The 8,270-nt window shown below is 34.0% G+C and overlaps 1 pseudogene; it reads left to right on the top strand.

The window, feature by feature from the left end:
- Positions 1–5,494: 5,494 nt before the first annotated feature.
- Positions 5,495–6,998, top strand: LOC149251648 (early nodulin-like protein 14; annotated as a pseudogene).
- The last annotated feature ends 1,272 nt before the right edge of the window (positions 6,999–8,270 follow it).

Below are 8,270 nucleotides of genomic sequence, written 5' to 3'. Positions count from 1 at the left end.
GAGATCGATAGTCACTATGTTTAACGACGCCGGTTCACGTCTCTACCTAGACCTCTACAGTGTTTCGTTATGTTTCAAAGCGTTGTTAGATAAATTCAGTTCTTTTTAGGTTGATCTTGCTTAGCAGTTTGCCTCTATGGATCACCACGTGATGTATGAGACAACTCCTAAATGCAGTCTAAGAATGATAAGCAAGCTTTTTCAATTCTTTCAACTTATGAAAACCTTAACTACTGAAGGAAAAGAAAGACATCATCTTTTCAAACAGATCATAGAGCACACACTGATGCACTTTTCCTAAATCGACATGCAAACTGTCAAAATGCACATGCACAATGCAAGTATTTCTTTTCTTCTTCCTTAATGTTGATGTATACAAAAAGAAAGTTGTTGTATAATTTTGAATTTGATTTCAAGCGTAAGCAAACAAGTTTTGTCCAATAATCAAAAGAACACCTTAAGATTCACTCGTTTCAACACAAGAAATACTGAAATTCGAACCATATAATGAAAGAAAATGCTCAAGCAGCTATGAACAGCAATAAACTAGCTCTTAGAATCACAACGACACTTTCTCACAGGTCTAGATCCAAGAGGTCATAGCAAGACTAGTTCGCTTTCGCTATGGGAAACAGTGAATGACAGCAAGAAATACAATAAGAACAATCACGGTTTCTTCATACAACTGAGGGGGAATGAAGGCAAAGAGAAGTGGTTTCAGCTGGGTATACAGGTTGACAACAGGCTGCAAAAACAATACTGAAAACTGGGCAACAGACAGTGGGTAGTCCCAGCTGCACAAGGCAAAACTGGATCAGCGCAGGTGCTGCACTGTCAATCTGAGATGCAGCGCAGGTAGCCCCTTCGGGACCTGCGTTGTCAGTGCAGGTAGCCTTTGTTGCAGCTGCACTGATGAGACAACTCTCGTCTCTCTCAGATTCCGGCTCACAGTTTGCTAAAAAATGAACGGTTTTTGGCCAAATCAGAGGCTGTCAGTCAAGTATACTCTAGAGGATGATTAAAGGAAGATGAACACTATCACAAAGAGCTAAAAAGAGTCCTTGTGGATCAGCTCTTCAAATCATAAACATGCCCAGCACTGGGCTAGAGTAGCTGCCCTCTACTTTGCATTCGAAGGACTCGCATGCAGTTTGATTCGGTACTCTTTTGTTTAAGAAATGAATAGCAAGAAACACAAGCTACCAACAAGACACGCTCCCCAGCGGAGTCGCCAGTCTGTTGTGGGGGAAAGTATCCAACTCGGAATGACCCTAACCCACTCTAAGGGTGACAGTTCCTTAGCAACAGCTGAAAGCAAAGCTATCTAAAGTTTCTTCTTTATGACATGCAAGAGATAAAAGGGAGAGATCCACTTACCGATGTCTTGCGCAAATGGTCGATCCTATCTCCTTTGTTTGCCGCTTGCTCCCGGCTCCAAGTATTTTCACGGGCCCAGCTACACGAGATCTTGCAAATAAGACAAGAAGAGGAAACTACAAGAAGCATGCATTCATAATCGATCTAAGGATTAGCATAAATCGAAGACGCAAGTAAGACAATTCATCATTGAAACACATGCGAATAGAAGAACCTCAAATGCTTTATTAATATATGGAAGTAAGGTTCAGGCGGTGATACAACCATGCGAGGTTCAATCCAGCATCACCTTCCCGACGGAGAGAAATCTCTTCTTCACCTCCCTCAAGCAATCACCCAATACTCTCAACTGCAAACCAACAACGATTCTTTGCACTGAATTCCTCCCTCTAGATCCCATGGGATGAGACCCTTATATAGAGTTTTGGAGTGAAGATAAGCCAGCTTGATGTGTGACTTGTTGTCCTCTTCAACCCCAGTTTTTCTTCAGTTCTTCACTTGGAGTTTCTGTCTTCCACTTGGAGTTTTAGAAGCTCTTAACTCATCATTAGGCGAATCTTATGATCAAGTGTCTTTTTAGAAGCTTCCTGGGCACTGGCACTTTGAGAAAAAGATTCCTCCACATGTCCAAGTACGCCCAGCGCAGGTAGCCTTTGTTCTACCTGCTATGCATAGCAGGTAGCCTTTGTTGTACCTTCTATGCAGCGCAGATGCCTAGTGGAGCAGCTGCTTTGATCCAAAATTGACCTATTTTTGAGTGTTTTTCAGTGGAGAACTGAACTGTAGTGTTGTGGTTTGCTGACCTTGTTCTTCTAAGGGTAAGAACAACATGTTTAGGGACTTTGGATCCCTTAGATTATTGACATTTCATGCTCTATGCTATAAGGCACAAAAATGTCTATAACAACATGGTATTGACCCATGGTATTCACCAAAATGGCACATGGTATTGACCCATGGTATTCACCTGGAATGTAGCCTATTTAAATGGAGGAATTAAACCATCATAGATCCATGATCTACTAACCCCCGAGAGGTATCAAATATTGTGATATGCAAACTAACATAGAATGAAAAAATATTTTATTCGATCAAGAGTAAAAATAGATGTTGTAATTTAATGTATGTTAAACATTTTAGCTTGGTTAAAATAAAAAATAAAATAAAAATCAACTATTAATTTTATTAATTTTTATAAATTACTAGTAGTAATTTTTAAGCTCTAGGTTTATGATAACCCATGGTATTGACCCATGGTAATACCATGGTATTCATGTGAGCATAGACTATTTAAATGGGAAATTCTATCATCTTAGATCCATCTTAATTCTGGGTCTACTAAGTGCTCAAAGGGATAAATAGATTTCATGCCCCTAAGAGTGGTAGATGTGGAGTTAATATGGATATAGGTTGGTTTTTATGATAATGAAGATATTAAATAGACTTAGGAAATTATATTGTAAAAACATCTTAAGATGAATGGTTAAAGCATAGACATTGGACAAGTATATTTGTATACTTCTGTTTTAAACTGAAACAAATCCAGGGCTAAAAGGAATGGATTGATTTCACTAGTCATCCTTCTATAACTTTCCAACATATGCTGGAGTAAACAAATTGTAATTTGGGTAATTCCAACATATGCTAGAGTAAACAGATTGTAATTTGGGTAATTTCTCTAATTGCAAATAGGAACATACTTGTGTATTGGCAGGGTGGTTACGAGGTCCCATGAATTTGAATTTTTCTTTGTTTTATATGTATTATTAAGTTTTTTCTCGTGCTTTCTGTGAATGGCACGGGTGAATTTTATCCTACACCCACTAGGTTATCGATATGTAATTTCGGTAATTTTGATTTCAAAAGATATTTTAAAGAAATGCAATGATTTCATTTGTGTATTCAATAAACACAAGATTTTATAATTGAGTAAAATATTTGCCATGGCTGGCCAAAAAATTATATATACATATCATATTATTGATAAAATTGCCTTCCATTTTTCCTATATACCATGGAGATTCGCCCATTTATTATACATGTAAATTTAGGGGGGTTCTTAAAATTTTCCCTGTTTGGAGGTGAGTGTGAGCTACTATGGTTGAATGAAAATCATGCATTACTTATATTTAAAGATCACACAAGAGTTGCAACAACTCTTAATGTTGTGAATCATGCATCTTTATATCAGGGGTCCAATGAAGCACCTGTAACCTGCAACAAATTTAATGCCCAGTTGTAGTGTATGGAATACAACAAAACAATCAGAGAGATGAACAAACTCATGCATGGACAAGAAATGAGCAAAAGTTAAGTGATGGTTGAAACAATTAGCAATTTTTTTGTATTGGAGATTTAAGGACACCCTCACATCATGTATATTTTAATTGTAATGCCATAAAAAACATGTTTCCATGGAAATTTTTATTATGAAATATGTTAAAATTTGTTATTATTTAAGTAATTGATAAAATTATTTGTTTTATTTTTTATCCCAACTCACAACAAGGAAATCTAGAGCACAATCACCCATTTCAAGAACAAATATGGAAGAATTGTACCAAAACAACCTTTGATTTCGAAGGTAGCAAATCACGATCTATTACTTTATTTACGAGGCATTCATGTTGGCATAATCAAACAAGGTCTTTAACTTGAACATAGGTCTCATGATTTGTAAGGCTCAAGGAAGTAGTAGAAATATTTCATTGTAGTATGGTCCTTGCCTTTTGTTGATATTTTCCTGTCTTTCAAGAATTGTCAAACCAACATTCATTTGGCCCAATTGCTAATTATATTATTTTGGACTTGGGTAGAATATTGTTGTAATGGCTTTAAGCTTATGCCTTTTACATTTAAACTAATAAACTTGATTTCTTTTAAATTAAGCTTTCAGAATTTATGTTCTTTGAGAAAAAAAAAAAAAAAAAAAAAATTATAAATAATGTAAATTTAATAATATAAGAATATTTAAAAAAATATACATAATCTAATAAATAAAATAATTTTTTTTTTAATAATTTTTAGATTTTAGACTTTCACTCTTATCATAACATCATTCTAAAAATTATAATAATATATATATATTTTAATTACTATCAACAATGATTAACTATTTAATTTATATAAATCTAAAATATCAAAAAAAATATATATGGAACAGCATAAGCTTTTATGGTATGACTTTTATTATGAAGCAAAGGAAATGCTTGTCTAGAACCGAACGGCCATCTCTGACCATGAAAACTATGTAAAATGGGACAATAGAAACTAAAAATCTTTAAATTATCCATTTGTCTCCACCGGTACGTCACGTACTTGTATCCTGTTCACTTTTTTACGGTTGAGATGGAATGAAATACGCAACCAATACCAATATTTACTATCCTGTTCACTTTTCTTTTTCGGGTGAGATGGAATGAAATACCCAACCAACGAATATTGTATTATTGCTCTATTAATGCTTAATGCTCAGGGTTGTATATGCTTATCAGTAGATTTAAATAAGTATATTATCAATGCTGGGAATGTATATGATATATTATCCTGTGATAAACATATACAGCCGAATGCATTAATAAATCAATAATACCCTACAGTAAATATTAGTTGCCATGAAATACCACCTCCCCGCTCCCGCCAACGTTTTTTCCATGTGCGAGACCGAGAAAAGTGGATGTACAACTGATGCGTTACTTGTTTGCTTTACCTAACTTTTCTTTCTTCTTTTGAATGTTGAGTTTACTGCAATGCCATATGTTGTTACTTCTTTTAAATGTTGAGTTTATTGCAACGCAATATGTATGTTATTCGCTTCTGGCACTTGCTTCCATGATTAGAAATTTATTCCCTCACAATCCTTCTGCTCGGAGAATCCTTGGTTGGCCACTATTATCGTCCAGCGGCGGAATTGCATGTTCGTTGTTTGTGGTATATTTTTGGTTGGCAATACAGGTGTAAAGCCGAAGTGAAAGGCTGTCAAAATATCATGCATGATTCTCTGAACTCACCTTCTCTAGCAGTAATTATAAATGATACATTATAATTGGAACATTATCACATTGGATTGAGGAGGGTTCATCAGATTACAGAAGCCCATTTGACTACTTCCATTATTCACTGTATACCCAACTGCATTTTCCTTTGAGTGTAGCAATCAATCCATGGAGATATTCAACAATTTCAGCAGGGAGAAGGCACGCATGCCTATGGTGATCCTCATTTCCTGCATACTTTTGGCATTCATGCAGACTGGATCTCATGCCCGTGAGTTCAGAGTTAGAGGACGAGAAGACTGGGCGGTACCGAACGACACAAACAAAGAAAGCTATGACCAGTGGGCAAGGGGAAACAGGTTTGAGGTTGGGGATTCTCTCGGTAAGAAATCTAATCTCTCTTTAGAGTAACCCTTCATCAGATTTCACAGATTCATCAATTAGGGTTATTTTTAGTAGTTGGGTTTAAAGATTATTATCCTTCCATGAGCTTTGAGTTTTATGCATTTCAAAATTTTGTTAGTGTCAGCGATTTGATGACTTTTGAGTTTTATGTATTGATTATTATTGTTGTAATGGGTTTTAATATGAGAAAAACATTTATAAATAAATAAAACTGTGTTAACTTGGTAGCAATATATGAGCTTATTTTTATTGCGAATTCTGAAGTGAGACTCATTTGACCTCGTTTATGTCTTTTAAATTAAGAATATTCTCAAATTATCCAATCAAAATAAAGATGTTCAATACCAATAACTTTTATTCAGAAGTGAGACTGATATGGTTGACCTCACTCATGTCTTTCAAATTAAGAGTATTCTCAAAATATGCCATCAAAATAAAGACGTTCAATACCAATAATTTTCAAATTAAGAGTATTTTCAAAATATGCAATCAAAATAAAGATATCCAATAATTTTCATGTACAAACAAAATAAAGATATCCAATATTAACAACCTCCCTCCTACCTTCCAAAAAGAGAAAATCAGATTTGATTTAACTGATTATCTCCACAGTCAAATAGGATGTTCATTCATTAATTGGTGTTGTTTTCTTGGTTGTTTTGGTGTTAGTGTTCGTGTACAATTCAGGCGAGGATTCAGTACTTCAAGTAAGTTGTCAGGACTACCGCAGCTGCAACACATCAGAGCCCATACATAAGTCCCAAGATGGTTACACAGTCTTCAAGCTGCCCCACCCGGGCTCATTTTATTTCATAAGTGGGCAAATGGTCATTGCCAGAAATCACAAAAGCTTCATGTGGTTGTTATGGCAATTCGACCAGGACCATCTCCTGCCCCTCCCGCACCTGTTGTACCTCCTCCTTCATCGGGTACCACCAGTGGGTCTGCTGCTCCTCCGTTGCAATACGTGGGTTTTATGTGTGGTCTGCTCATTTGTCTATGTGTCTTTATTCTCTAGACTTGGATTTGATCGATAGCTGTGGTTGCAAGCTCTGGTATTTTGGATAGTATTAAATATTTCTTATAAGGTCACGGCACCTAGTTTGTGAAGTGAAGTTTTAGTGTGAGCTTGAAGTAATTACGACTATAATGGCAGTTGATCTGAGAATGCGTAGTATATAGGTACGCCTATATGAGAATATGTCATGTTCTCCATGATTTTATAGGGTATATATGTCTCTGAATTTGAAAATAATGGATATAGTTATGAAAAAATTGCATGGCAACCATGTTGTTGTTGGACGGTATTAATTGTCCTCTTGATAATTTGTCTAAGAGATAGGATCATGGATTCTACCGATATCATAGAGATGTCGTGCAAATCTTTCTGAATTTACATATCCCAATTAAACATGCAGTGATTGGTGGAAAACATTTTTAGACAGGTAAATAGCATTTCTGTATGTCCACCATTCTGCTTAGTCCAATGAAATATCAATTTATTCAACTGATCAGTGGAAAATATTTTTAAACATATAAACCTAATTTCCAATTGAGTGAGGCTCTATATTCATTGGTAAACGGCTTCCTAAATGTCCACGGTTGGCTATAGTCTAATGAAATATCAAATTATTCATAAAATGTCAAATCAGCTAACGGATAAGACAAAAAGGATCAAAAAAATATTCCATTCCAATAGTATGTGTCCGAACTTTCCATGGAAAAGCCTTTGGATGTTCATGTTAATTAAAGGTCAATCTTGATGAATGGTTGCGGAAGAAATCAAAACCCATTTCTATAGCAGTATTCTTCATCGTCCCAATGTCATACTTGTTTTATAAGTTTATTCATTCTAAAATGTAACGCTAGTGAAGTATTTGAAATGTGGTAATGAGGTAGAATATATATTTATGAATGGAAGTTAGTTTTATATATTTAAAATTAATTTAAAATACAAGTTATAAATATTTAGTTAAAAAATAAACAAAAGAAATAGTAAATTGTTATATAATGATTTTTTTAAGAATATATATATTATTTAGTAATTAAATGATTATAATATATTATAAATTTATTTTATTCTTAATAAGAATATTTAGTAGTAGTTAAGAATTATAAAGAAATTTTATCAATGTAATAGTTATTTATGATTTTTATTTTGTTTTTTTGGATCATAGTAGTGTGTAAATATATATAATTAGATTTATTTTAATTTGAGATATATCTAGGCTTTAAAGGGAATTTTCTCAAACTCAAATTTATTTTACACAAAAAAATTTCAAAAAAGTTTGCACAAAAAGCCTTTAGATTTTAATATCAATTAAAAGTCAACTTTGATCAAGGAAATAAATCAAAACACATTTCTATAACATAATTCTTGGTCATTCTAATATCATAATTGTTTTATAAGTTTATTTATACTAAAATATAACGCGCATATATTTATACTAAAATATAACGCATATATATATATATATATATATATATATATTA

Source organism: Pinus tabuliformis, chromosome 7, assembly GCF_031772625.1.
Source record: "Pinus tabuliformis cultivar Carrire ecotype Pingquan chromosome 7, CPIR1, whole genome shotgun sequence".
NCBI lineage: Eukaryota > Viridiplantae > Streptophyta > Pinopsida > Pinales > Pinaceae > Pinus > Pinus tabuliformis.
This window is presented reverse-complemented; position numbering and strand designations above follow the sequence as displayed.